This window comes from Ursus americanus, chromosome 17, assembly GCF_024610735.1.
Source record: "Ursus americanus isolate L20-20 chromosome 17, mUrsAme1.1.p, whole genome shotgun sequence".
Taxonomy (NCBI): domain Eukaryota; kingdom Metazoa; phylum Chordata; class Mammalia; order Carnivora; family Ursidae; genus Ursus; species Ursus americanus.
Window position 1 is genome coordinate 5,782,006 of NC_142143.1, and position 11,788 is coordinate 5,793,793.

Consider the following 11,788-nt stretch of genomic DNA (forward strand, 5'->3'; position numbering starts at 1 on the left):
GCAGGGGGAGGAACAGAGGGAGAGGGAGAAGCAGACTCTGCACTGAGCTCGGAGCCCAACGCGGGACTTGATCCCACGACCCTGAGATCATGACCTGAGCAGAAATCAAGAGCCAGACGCTCAACCAACTGAGCCACCAGACACCCAAGTCTACTTTTATCTTTCATGAATACAGCCACAGCAACTTTCTCTGAGTTAGTGTTTGCTTAGGATATTTTTTCTGCACTCAGACCTTCAACAGCTCTGCATCCTCGAGGTTGAGACATATCTCTTATAAACAGATCATAACCTAGATATTTTACAAATCCAGTCTGACAATCATTTCTTAACTGAAGAGTTCCGTCCTTTGATGTGTATTACAGTAACATAAATCTAGATTAATTTCTATGGTCTCATAATGTATTTTCTGTTCATTCTAACGTTCCCTGCCCCCATCCCCCTTCCTTGCCTTCCGTTCAGTCATTTGCGATTTTTATCTTACTTTTCTTATGCTCATTTTTCTTTCTAACCGTTTAGAAATCAGACATCCAACGACTAGTTTTTCGTGCTTCCCCTAGCTATTTTAACACGGAGCAGTTAACTAACAAAGTCTAAATTTAATCAGTAGAGTTGCCCACCTCCCAAATAATGGAAGGGACTTGAAAACTTTAATTTTGACCACTTCCTCCAAAATTATACGGTGTCGTCCTGTATTTCAGTACTAGCCTGTTTCTTCCTCCCATAAATTAGACATTATTATTGTGGAGTCATACCGTCCATATTTTCCTTAGTTTTCCTCCAGATATTTGCCAATATCTTTGCCCGTTTTTCCTTACATATTTGGCCTTTCCTCTGTAATAATTTTTATTTTGCCCGAAGTACATTACATTTAGAATTTTCTCTTGGAAGGATCCTTCGGTGGTAAAATCTCACAGTTCTTGCTTGTCTGAATATGTCTTTTTATTGTACTCTTATTCCCAAAGGACAGGCTGGAGCTCTGACTTGACAGTTATTTTTTTTTCTCAGCGCATTGAAGATACAATTCCACTGTCTCCTGGGTTCCACTGATGATAGCGAGAAATCAGCTGTAAATCTAATTATTGATGCTTTCGAGAGAATCTTGCTTCCTCTGATGCTTTTAACATCTTCCCTTTTTTCCCTGAAGTGCCACAATTTCACTGTTGTGTGTCTACATATGAATTTCTCTTTATTTACCTTACTTGGTATTCAGTGGACTTCTGGATCTGAAGTTTGGTATCTACATCATTTCTACCAAGTTATCGGGCATCGCACTGCTTGCTCCCCTGCTGTACTATCTCCTCCTAGAGCCCTGAAGAGATGTGCATCAGGCCCTCTCTATTCTTCTGGGTAGTCCCCTGGGCTCTACTAGTTTACTAATCCTCTTTTTGGCTGTATCTCTGTTCAATCTGTCTGTTGAGTTTCAAATTCCGAGCATTCTATTTCTCATCTCTGTAAGTTTTCTTTGGTTCTTTTTCCAAATCTGGCTGTTCGTTATAGCCTCTTATTCCCAGCTCATATTTTCAAACTTCTCTTTTATTTCTTTAAGAACACAAAAATAGTGCTTTTAAGTTTGTTTGTAGTTTGCATATGATAATTGCAAGTCTAAAGGCTTTAGGGCTCTATTTCTACTGTCTCTTGTTTCTGCTGGTTTTTTCGTCCCCTCGGGAAGCCTACTGGTTTTCACTGCAAGCTGTTCCTTTTCCTTGGAGCTTTATTTGTGGACATTCTGTAAGGCTGACTTGTAGTTGAATTCCTCAAGAGAGTTCTAGGGCCCGTCTCCACCAGTTGACTGGAAGCACCACCAGGCAGGGTCTCCTTAAATGTTTGTTTGAACAACACAAGTAGCATGAATTCAAACTGAAAATCACGGGAGGGCCAGTTTGTGATTACAGATTCTCAAGAGAGCTGTTTTTTCTCTCAACCCAAGGTCAAGGTCAAAAGAGGCAGTTTTCCCCTCTGTTCTGTTCTGCAGGATGAGGTTTACTTGAACATTCTTTCCTATGTTCTGGATGTGGCCCTTCTGGACTCCCGGCTCTGAGGGGTGTCCTAGTGGATCCTCCCCTTGGGTGGCGCCCGGTGTTAACCTCCTGTTCCTTGCATCTCACACGGCCACGAGGCAGGAGGTAAAGTCTTCCAGCCTCACTTCATTTTGGGGATTTATCATTTACTTACTTTCATATCAACTCAACAATGCTTTTAAAAAAAGAAAAAGGAAAAAAAGTTTTAAAATATTTTGGGGTGTGTCTGGGTGGCTCAGTTGGTTAAATGTCTGTTTTTGGCTCGGGTCATGATCCCGGGGTCCGGGATCAAGCCCCACATTGGGCTCCTTGCTCAGCGGCAAGCCTGCTTCTCCCTCTCCCTCTGTCTCCCCTCCCCCTGCTTGTGTTCTCTCTCTCTCTCTCTGTCAAATAAATAAAACCTTTAAAAAAATATTTGGGGTGCCTGGGTGGCTCACTTGGTTAGCATCTGCCTTCAGCTCAGGTCACGATCTCAGGGTCCTGGGATCAGGTCCCACGTTGGGCTCCCTGCTCAGCAAGGAGTCTGCTCCTCCCTCTCCCTCTGCCCCTCCCACCCCCCACTTGTGCATTCTCTCTCTCTCTCTCAAATAAATAAATAAAATATTTTTAAAAAGTATTTTATCCAGCATTTTAATTATCATCAGGGGAGTTATAAAAGGTATCTAATCTGGCAGAGTGCCAGAAACAGACGTTCTCTCTGAGAACTTTCCAGAACTCGCCTTTGGTCTGTTCTTCTCTTTTAACACACAAGACGGCGCACTGTAATTATCAGTGGGTTTGTGGCTGTTGTGTTCCACACAAGCCCATGGGCTCCTCGAGGGCCAGGAGGAAGGGAAGCTCCGAGTTCTCCATCCTGATCCTCAGGAACCAATGAAGACTCCTGAGGACCGCGTGCAGGTGGCTGGACAATGAATGATTACATCCCGGTTAGCACGTCTAGCCTGCTCCGGCTGCAGGAGCGCAGCCCGCCGCCCTAGGCCTGTCTTACAGTCTCCGCGCGTGCTGGGGGAGGGGTGGCCTTTGTGCGGGTAGCCGCACGTGACTCACCGCTAATCACAGCTCCACCTTGGTCCCGGGGCCCACGGTTCGGGCGGGATATGGTCACAGAAAGCCTCAGAACTGACCAGGAAAATAAAAAGTTTTAATGCCACAAAATGAAAATCCTTCTTGCCAGTTGGAATCGCACCAACCAAATTTGGGGCCTGTGGACGGCAGCAGCCCTAACCAGAAGGCTCGGCTGACGGGCGTCAAGAGCCTGGCAGGGAGTAAAGCCGGACTGTCTGGGGGTGCTCATCTTTCTTAAAATGGAACGAATCCCGGTACCTAAAGATACACAGGTCTTTCAAAACCTTGCTCCTTCTCCCACCTACCTTCACACTTCTGACTCAAGGGGGAAAAATAACCCACCAGCAATTCATCTTCTTCAGGGGCTGTTGGCAAGCTTAGATATTTTTTTCGCAGTTGAGTTATTTCTGATCTTGGTCCTGGCAAAAAGAAATATGGAGCAACAGTGGCTGGGAGACGTTTGGAAGCTGTGCCAAGCCAAACAGTGTCTAAAAGTCTGCCTCGGGTTCTCCAACCTTGTGAGAGAGTATTTTAGCTTTACAAGAAACACCTTCAAACACTTGTGATCTCAAATCAGGGAGACTGAGGGTCGGAAAGGAAGCTCTCCCGAGTTATAATCTGAGGCGGCCTCTGGGTCCCTGAACACGGGGCCCCAGGGCTGGTGAAGAGTCACGAGACCCCGGAGCTCAGCCTGCCCCGGAGCCCCCCGGCGGCAGCGAGGCTCAGAGGAGAGACGCAAGCTAGTGAGTCAGACAAAACCGTGTCTGAGGCGTCGCCCACCTCTGCCCAGCGCCCCGACCTGGGCCGGTCGCTCACCCGGAGTCTCCATCTTCTGACATTAAACAGAAGTGATGCTAATAAGCCCACCCCGTAAGATTGTTCTAGCAATCCAATAAAATTATACGTGTCATTATATGTAATCATAATGTTTAGCAAGTTCCGAGAGCATACTAAGTGCTTCTTGTAGGACAGAACCTGCACTTTTTTTAAAGATCTCATTTTTAAGTAATCTCTCCACCCCGCGTGGGGCTTGAACTCACGAGCCTGAATCAAGAGTCGCACGCTCCACCGACTGAGCCAGCCAGGCGCCCCTCAGCAACCGCATTTTTTGTTGTTGTTGCATCCATACTTCTGAGACGATGATGATGGAGGAGAAGAAATTGAATGTGAGAAAGAGACATGATTAAAGTCATTAAAAAAAAAAAAAGCAGAAGCAGAATTATAGCCCAGCTCTCCTGACTTCCAATCCTGGATTCCCTCACTATCGCTCGTTTCTAATGTTGTGGTCCTACCTTCTGTCCTACCATTAACTAAACCTCCAAAGTGATTTGGTGCTCACTCAGCTCTCACGTACGTACCTTCTTGCTTCTCCTTCCTATCAACTTCGTGAGGTAGTCTAAGTATGCCCATTTTGCTGATGGAGAAACTGAGGCACGGAGAAATTAAAAATGACTTGTCCGATTCCAGCAAGTCAGTAGCGGAACTAGGATTTGAACTCAGATCTTCTGGACTGAGATTTCATGGGGAGACCAAACTTTTCTCTCTAAAACATCAAACCGTTATGTACTGAGACTAGGTTCTGTGCTCACTCAGGGGACCTGGAAATGAACTGGAACCCTGAGGAAACTCATGGGTGAATGGGCCAGACAGACATTTAAAGAAATAAACAGGGGCTCTCAGTAGAGGTGGCAAATCCAACAATCCCACATCTCCTTTTTCTTTCCCCAAACGCTACGAAAAGAACGGTAAAGAGACTTCTCCAAACAACGGTAAGGAAAGTTAAGACCAACTGGACTTACTCACAAACCCCCAAAAGGCTTGGGGACAGGCTGTACCAGGAGGTGACTAGGGCTTGCCTGAAAAGAGGAGGAGGACTGACTGGTCATCCACCCAAGGAATAGTTAAAAACCCAGTGGCTTCTTCCCCAACCCCAGGTATCCAAGGAGCAAGCCTGGCAGGTAAGACGGAGTCCCTCTGGACGGTGTATTTGGGATACTGAGAATCCCAGGGTTTCCCCACCCATGTCCTAGAACACCAGCAGCCTGGCCTTCACCCGCCAGACAAGAGATTAGAAGAGTTTTCTCTGAGGAATTTGACCAGCCCAAGGGGAAAGATCTTCAGATATAGATATATTAACATTTCCGAACTAAGCATCCCAGCCAAATGACTCAGAGAAGCTCACATCGCCAGGCCCCATGCACACACTGAGGAAGACCAATGAGCTCCCAGTTTCTGCGAGCACACAACCAAAGATGACCAGACATGGGAAGAGAGCAAGGCACATGAGCCGTAAAGACCAAATGAACAATAATCCGAGCAAAGCAACTCGGGAGAAATAGAGACTCTGTGAGGGGCAGGCGGGGGGAAACTTGAAAAACAAAAAAGAGCTACCAGTGACATTCTTAGAGAAAAAAGAGAAGATACAATAGAAAAAGAACAGGGCACTACCAAAAAGTGAGCGTCTAAGAATTTAAACAGAGCTCCTGGTGACTTGTGGCAAGTGTAATCTAATGCACAGACTCGTCGAATCACTATGTTGTACACCTGAAACTCACATAACATTGAACATGGTGCTTCAATAAAAAGATAAGCAAAAAGAGCTCCTAGATTGAAAAATAGTAGAGATGTAAGCACTTGGTAGAGAGTTGGATTAGAAATTTGAAGGAATGTTCTAGAAAGTACAGCGAAAGGACAGGGATGGAACATAGGAGGTGTGATGCTTAATTTTATGTCTACTTGCCTGGATCACGGCCTGCCCCGTATTTGGCTAAACATGATTTCTGCATCTGTGAGGGTGTTTCCAGATAAGATCCATAACCTGAGCAGAGCAGATTGCCCCCCCCCCATGTGGGTGGGTCTCCCCACTCCGTGGAGGGTCTGAACGGAGCAGAAAGGTGGAGGAAGGGTGAAGGCATTCTCTCTGGCTGACTGCTTGCACTGAGACACGGACCTCCTGCCATCAGAGCAGAACTTACACCATCAGCCTCTGGAACCATAGGATTGGCCTCCCCCGATCTCCACGGGGAAGACAGCAAGCTGTGGGACTTCTCGGCCTCCATGATTTTGTGAGTAAAGATAGGATAGGTAGATAGATAGGTAGATAGGTAGATAGATGATAGATAGATAGATGATAGATAGATAGATAGATAGATAGATAGATAGATAGATGATAGATAGATAGATAGATAGATAGATAGATGATAGATAGATAGATAGATGATAGAGAACCAATAAGATGTAGATAGATATAGACGTTTGTAGAACCAGTAGGATAGAGGTATAGCGATAGATACAGACATAGATTGGCTCTTTCCACGGAGAATCCGAACTAATAACACAGGAGGAAAAAAAATGGAGCAAGAGGTATGACATCCAATCAAAATAAGTTCCAGAAAGACAGACCAGAGAAGATGGAGGGAAGGACTTCATCAACAATTTGGGAAACTTTCCAAACAAAAGAACCTAAACCCATCACGGACCCCTCTGGGCAAAGCATGAAAAGAAACCCACGCCAAGGCACATCATGAAAACTCGAGACGCTGAGCCAAAGGCCCTTTTCCTCTCCCACGAGCTTCCAGGGCGGGGAAAGGGCCACCCACGAGGGTCAGGAATAGCCTCGGACTTCTTGACAGCACAGGCTTCCGGCAGACACAGGAGCACTGCCTGCAAAGTGCTGAGGCATAAGTATTTCCAAGCTGGATTTCTTTCCCCAGACGGGCTATCAATCCCATGGGAGGATAGAATGAAGAGATTTTTAGCATGTGGGGTCTGGAGACATTTATAGGTGATCTCAGTATTCACAGATTCCTTATTTGCAAATTTACCTACTCACTAACAATCGTAACCTCAGAATCGATCCTCACAGTGCATCGATGGTCGTTTGCAGACGGCACAGAGCAGCAAAATGGAACGTGAGCAACCTCTAGTGACGTTCTGCCCCGGCCCTTAGACCATAAGCAAGTGTCCCTTTGCAGTCTGTTTAATGCGGCATGTTTCACATTTTTGGGCTTTTCGTTGGTGATCTTGCTATTTCAAATGGTCCCAAGCATAGTGCTAAAAAGCTGTCCAGGGTTTCCAAGCACAGGAAGACAGCGACATGCCTTCGAGAGAAAACAGGTGTGTTAGACATGCTTCATTCTGGCCAGGCTTGTGACACTGTTGGCCATGAGTTCAAGGTGAATGAATGACAACATATATTGGTTAAGTGGTCTTCAAATAGAAAGTACACATGAAACATGCATAAAACAAAGTTAGTCATTGATCAGTGGATGAAAACGCTGTGACCACAGATACGTAGGACCCTGACCCTGAATTTCCCCCAGGAATGTTGGCTCCGTATTGGCTGAGTCAATTGGCAGGTGACTTTAGAGAGCATAACTAGTCCGAAAAATGAGAATCAACCGTACTTTCCTTGTACTCTTCCTCAGGCGATTACCAGGGAAGACACTTCACCAGAATGAGGGGTAAATCAAGAAAGAGGAAAGTATGGGATACAGGAAATAGTTAAAGGCAAGGGGATGACACTGCTCTTAGGGGAGGGAGACCCCAGGACAGCAGCAGGGCCCAGGCTTGGGGAGCCCCAGGAGAGGAGAAGGCCTGGAGCATCGGAAAAGTCCTGCGAGGAAAGTTCGAGACTGAATTAACGACACAGAAAACCAAGCAAAGGAGAAACAGGACAGTTCGCTGGGGCAGGGCCACCGCTGTGCAGATAGGTTTGTCACAGATGCTCCTTTTCCTCTTACCACCGTGGAGCGGAGCATTTTACGTGAATTAACTCATGGAAAGCTCCAGCCCAGCAAGGCGGGGTGCACGGCGGTCACCCCAGAGGTTGAGTAACCCGTCCAGGATCCCACAGCTAGTAAGTGGCGGGAGGAGGACTGGATCCGGGGCAGACGGCTCGGGACCGCACGCGCTTGATTCCCGGACACAGGCGAGCGGCACTTTAAGACTCCGAGGACAGGTGCGCGGGGAGGTGTGTGCGGTGAGCGGTGAGCGGTGAGGCAGGGAACATAAAATCCTCGCCTTCCAGAGGAAGAAGCCAGCCGCTAAGGCTGACAGCTCCCAAAATCAACGTGCAGCCCCAGCGGTAAGGAGGTGAACACCGAAATAATTCAAGGTGAGATAGCTGCTTCTGGGAGGGCATATGGGAGAGCGGGGGGACAGAGGCAGGAAACAGCTGTTTTTCTTAGCAAACCTGGTAGAACCACTTGCCTGTATAAGTTGGATCAAAATAAAAGCTAAAAATAAAGAAGAGAAATAAACAACGTCTCCCTGATCCTAGACAGAGCGGCAAGCCGGGGCGGGGCCTGGGGCGGGGCGGGGCGGGGCCTGGGGAGGGAATTGTGCCTTTATTTCTCATTTCCCCTGGGACTCTGCCTGGGACCGGGTAGCCGCCCCTCTGGCCCTCCAGCATCACCAGGGCCATTTCTCCTCATGAGTTAATGGCCCCGGATTGGATGAAGGGCCTGGCAGGCAATGGCCTGCTGAGACCCCATCTGTGTCGACCTTCCACTCATTCAGGGGCTGCTGGTCAATTGCTAATATATCGATGTCAATTCCTAATGAAGGATCTTCCCAGGGATGCTAGTCTTGGCCCCTCATCTCAGGACCCAGCTTCCTAAGCCCTGCTGCCCAGGGCTGTCACCACACACGCTCATGACGTGAGCACAGGCTGGTATCAGCTCCGGGCCCTCAAGAGACCCTCCCAGCACCCGAGGTCACAGATACAAAGTCGAATCCATGCGGGGACTGCCTCAGGCGTGCGGGGACCTCATCCAGCCCGGATGGGGCTCCCTGCCCGCTTCGCTGACGCCCCACACTGACTCACCGTTGTGGGCGGCAGCTTTTCCTGAAGATTCCCAGGTGACAGTCCCTGATCTTTCGAGGCTGAGGATGGGTGCGGGCTGCGCGCACATCCCCACTCTCTTCCAGTTTGTGTCAAACTCAACTACCAAAGTTGCTGCTGACCAGACAAGTCCTTTGGGGGGGGGGGAGGTGCTTCAGATCCTAAAGGAACGCTTTTGTTCCCTCAGAGCTATGACAGCCATGTGTCATCTGGTCTGTCCCTTAACCCCGCCGCCCAGGCGCACGCGCGGCTGGCGAAATTAATGGTTCTTGCTTATTTCACAGGGTTCTCGTGGGGCCAAATGAATCACGCAGGCTGGGGTATTTTGGGAAATAGAAGGGTGAGAAATTCAAAGAATATTTTGAGAAACACAAGGAATCAGCCCTCTCGGATGCTAGAATTGATGATTAAGCCCTGGATTAAATTGCAGAGCAGGCATGGATAGGACAGAATGGAGAGCCAAGAAGCCTTCTCACGTAAAAGAATTTAATATTCGATAACGTTGTCTTTGGGAGACAAGGAACCATGATGGAACAGCACAGAAAAAAAAAAACAGTTTAGACTCATGCTTCCCATCTTTCACACGTGCTGAAAATAGAAATGGCTTATGAAGCAAATCAAATCTTAGGAAGACTGGCCAAAAATATAAGTGAATATTGACCACATCTATGGAGGAACGGGAAATTTCCAAGCTTTAAAATTTTTAAGATTTTTTTTTAAAAGGAAAAGGAGAACAGGGTTGACTATATATAAAAAAAATGGGGGGGGCAGTGACAGGGAGAAAAACAGACCGACAACCAAGTGAATTGCAAAGGGTTAATAAAAATAATCTATAATAGGGGCTCCTGGGTGGCACAGCGGTTAAGCGTCTGCCTTCAGCTCAGGGCGTGATCCCGGAGTTACGGGATCGAGCCCCACATCAGGCTCCTCCGCTATGAGCCTGCTTCTTCCTCTCCCACTGCCCCTGCTTGTGTTCCCTCTCTCGCTGGCTGTCTCTCTCTCTCTCTGTCAAATAAATAAATAAAATCTTAAAAAATAATAATCTATAATAAAACTATGCTTATTAATAAGAAAACCCTTAAACCAACTGGGTTTTTCTTTTCTTTTATTTTGTGGAACTTGACAAAATGATACCAAATTTCATCTGGAAAAATAAACATGTGAGACCAGCCAGGGAAATTCTAAGGAAAAACAAAAGTAATGAACCAGGACTGGCTTTACCAGATGTTAAAACATATTATGAAAGTACAATAATTTTTAAAGTTTAGTACTGGAAAAGAACTAGACGCCCAATCCAGCCTGGAGAACAGAAATCTGTGGAAACATATGTGGGAAGTCAGCACGTTGGGGGTGGGGGGAGGAGGCATTTCATATCAGAGAGCAGAGGTGTATTAGTCAAAGCGGGGTATTGAGATAACTGGTAGTTGGCCATCTGGAAAAAATTAAGTTAAATCCCTACCTCACCCCTTATACCAAAATAAATTCCAGATGGATCCAAGATTTAAACCAAAAAAAAAAAAATCAAACCATAAAAACTCTAAAAGAAAACATAGGTAAAGTTATTTATAATCTTAGGGGAAAAGATCTTTCTAAGCAGGTTACCCGGAGGCCATAATAAAATTCATTTGAGGAAACAAATGAGTGAGAAATCTAAAGATTATTTCCAAAAAGACAAGGATAAACTGTCTCCAATATTAAAATATATGATTAATGGAGAACAGAAATGTCTTTCCTATATAAAACTAGCTCAAACCATGATAACACTGTCTTCTCCAGCTAATGATCAATGGAAGGAATGTTGAATAAAGACAGTTGGGAGATCATGTAAGGGAAAATATAAGTTTAAACCTATTTTCACATATACTGATGAATAAATTATGTATAAAGCAAATCAAATCCTCAAAAGACTGGCCAAAAGTGAATATTGACCAGCTCTCTGGAGGGATGAGAACCTCCCAGGATTCAAAATGATTGAGGAAATCAAAAAAGGGGAAGGAGAAATGATACAACTATTTTTTAAAAATATCTTCTGTACCCAAAAAATCAAAGTTGAAAGAGTAAGACCACGAAAAAAAAAAAGTTAAGTTTCTGAGTGAAGGAAAAAAGTATAAACAAAACCATGATGAAAGCTACGCAGGGAGTGACATTGGGAGGACAGTGGGATTAATTGCTTCAATTTAGAAAACGCTCATACCAGTGAGGAAAAGACTCAAAATGTAATAGGAAAAGGGGCAAAAGCTGTATATGAATTGGAAATCCCCAGAAAAAGGATTTGAAATGAGCAACAGCTGTATGGAAAATGTTCAACCTCCATCATAATTAATAAACATGAGCGAAAATGATAGGACGTTCTTTTTTTAACCTGTCAGATAAGCCAAGACTCTAAAGTTTGAAAATACCGAAGCTTCTGGAGAAATACTCACTCTCAAACACAGTTAGTGGAGATACAAATTGGTCTAGTCCGTTGCTTTTGAGGGCTGTATAATACTTCATGGTTGGACATAGCAAAATGTATTGAACCAGTCCTCGTTTATAGACATTCAGAGTTGCTGGGTTTTTTCCTTGAAGTTTTAGGTATAAAAAGCAGTACTGTGATGAACATCCTTGCACATACATCTTTGCATACAGGTGAATATATTTGTGGGAACAATTCTCGGCCACGGAAGCGCTCGGTCAACGGACCTTTGCGTTAAAGGTTGATACACATTACCAAATTGCTTTCCCACAAGGTTACCGCAATTTATACTCTGGCCAATCGTGTGTGCAAAGGCCTGTGTCCCTGTACCTTCTCCAACACCAAGAATTATAGCATTTACATTGTTTTGTTAACTGTGTTACTAAAATAAATAAATAAAATAAA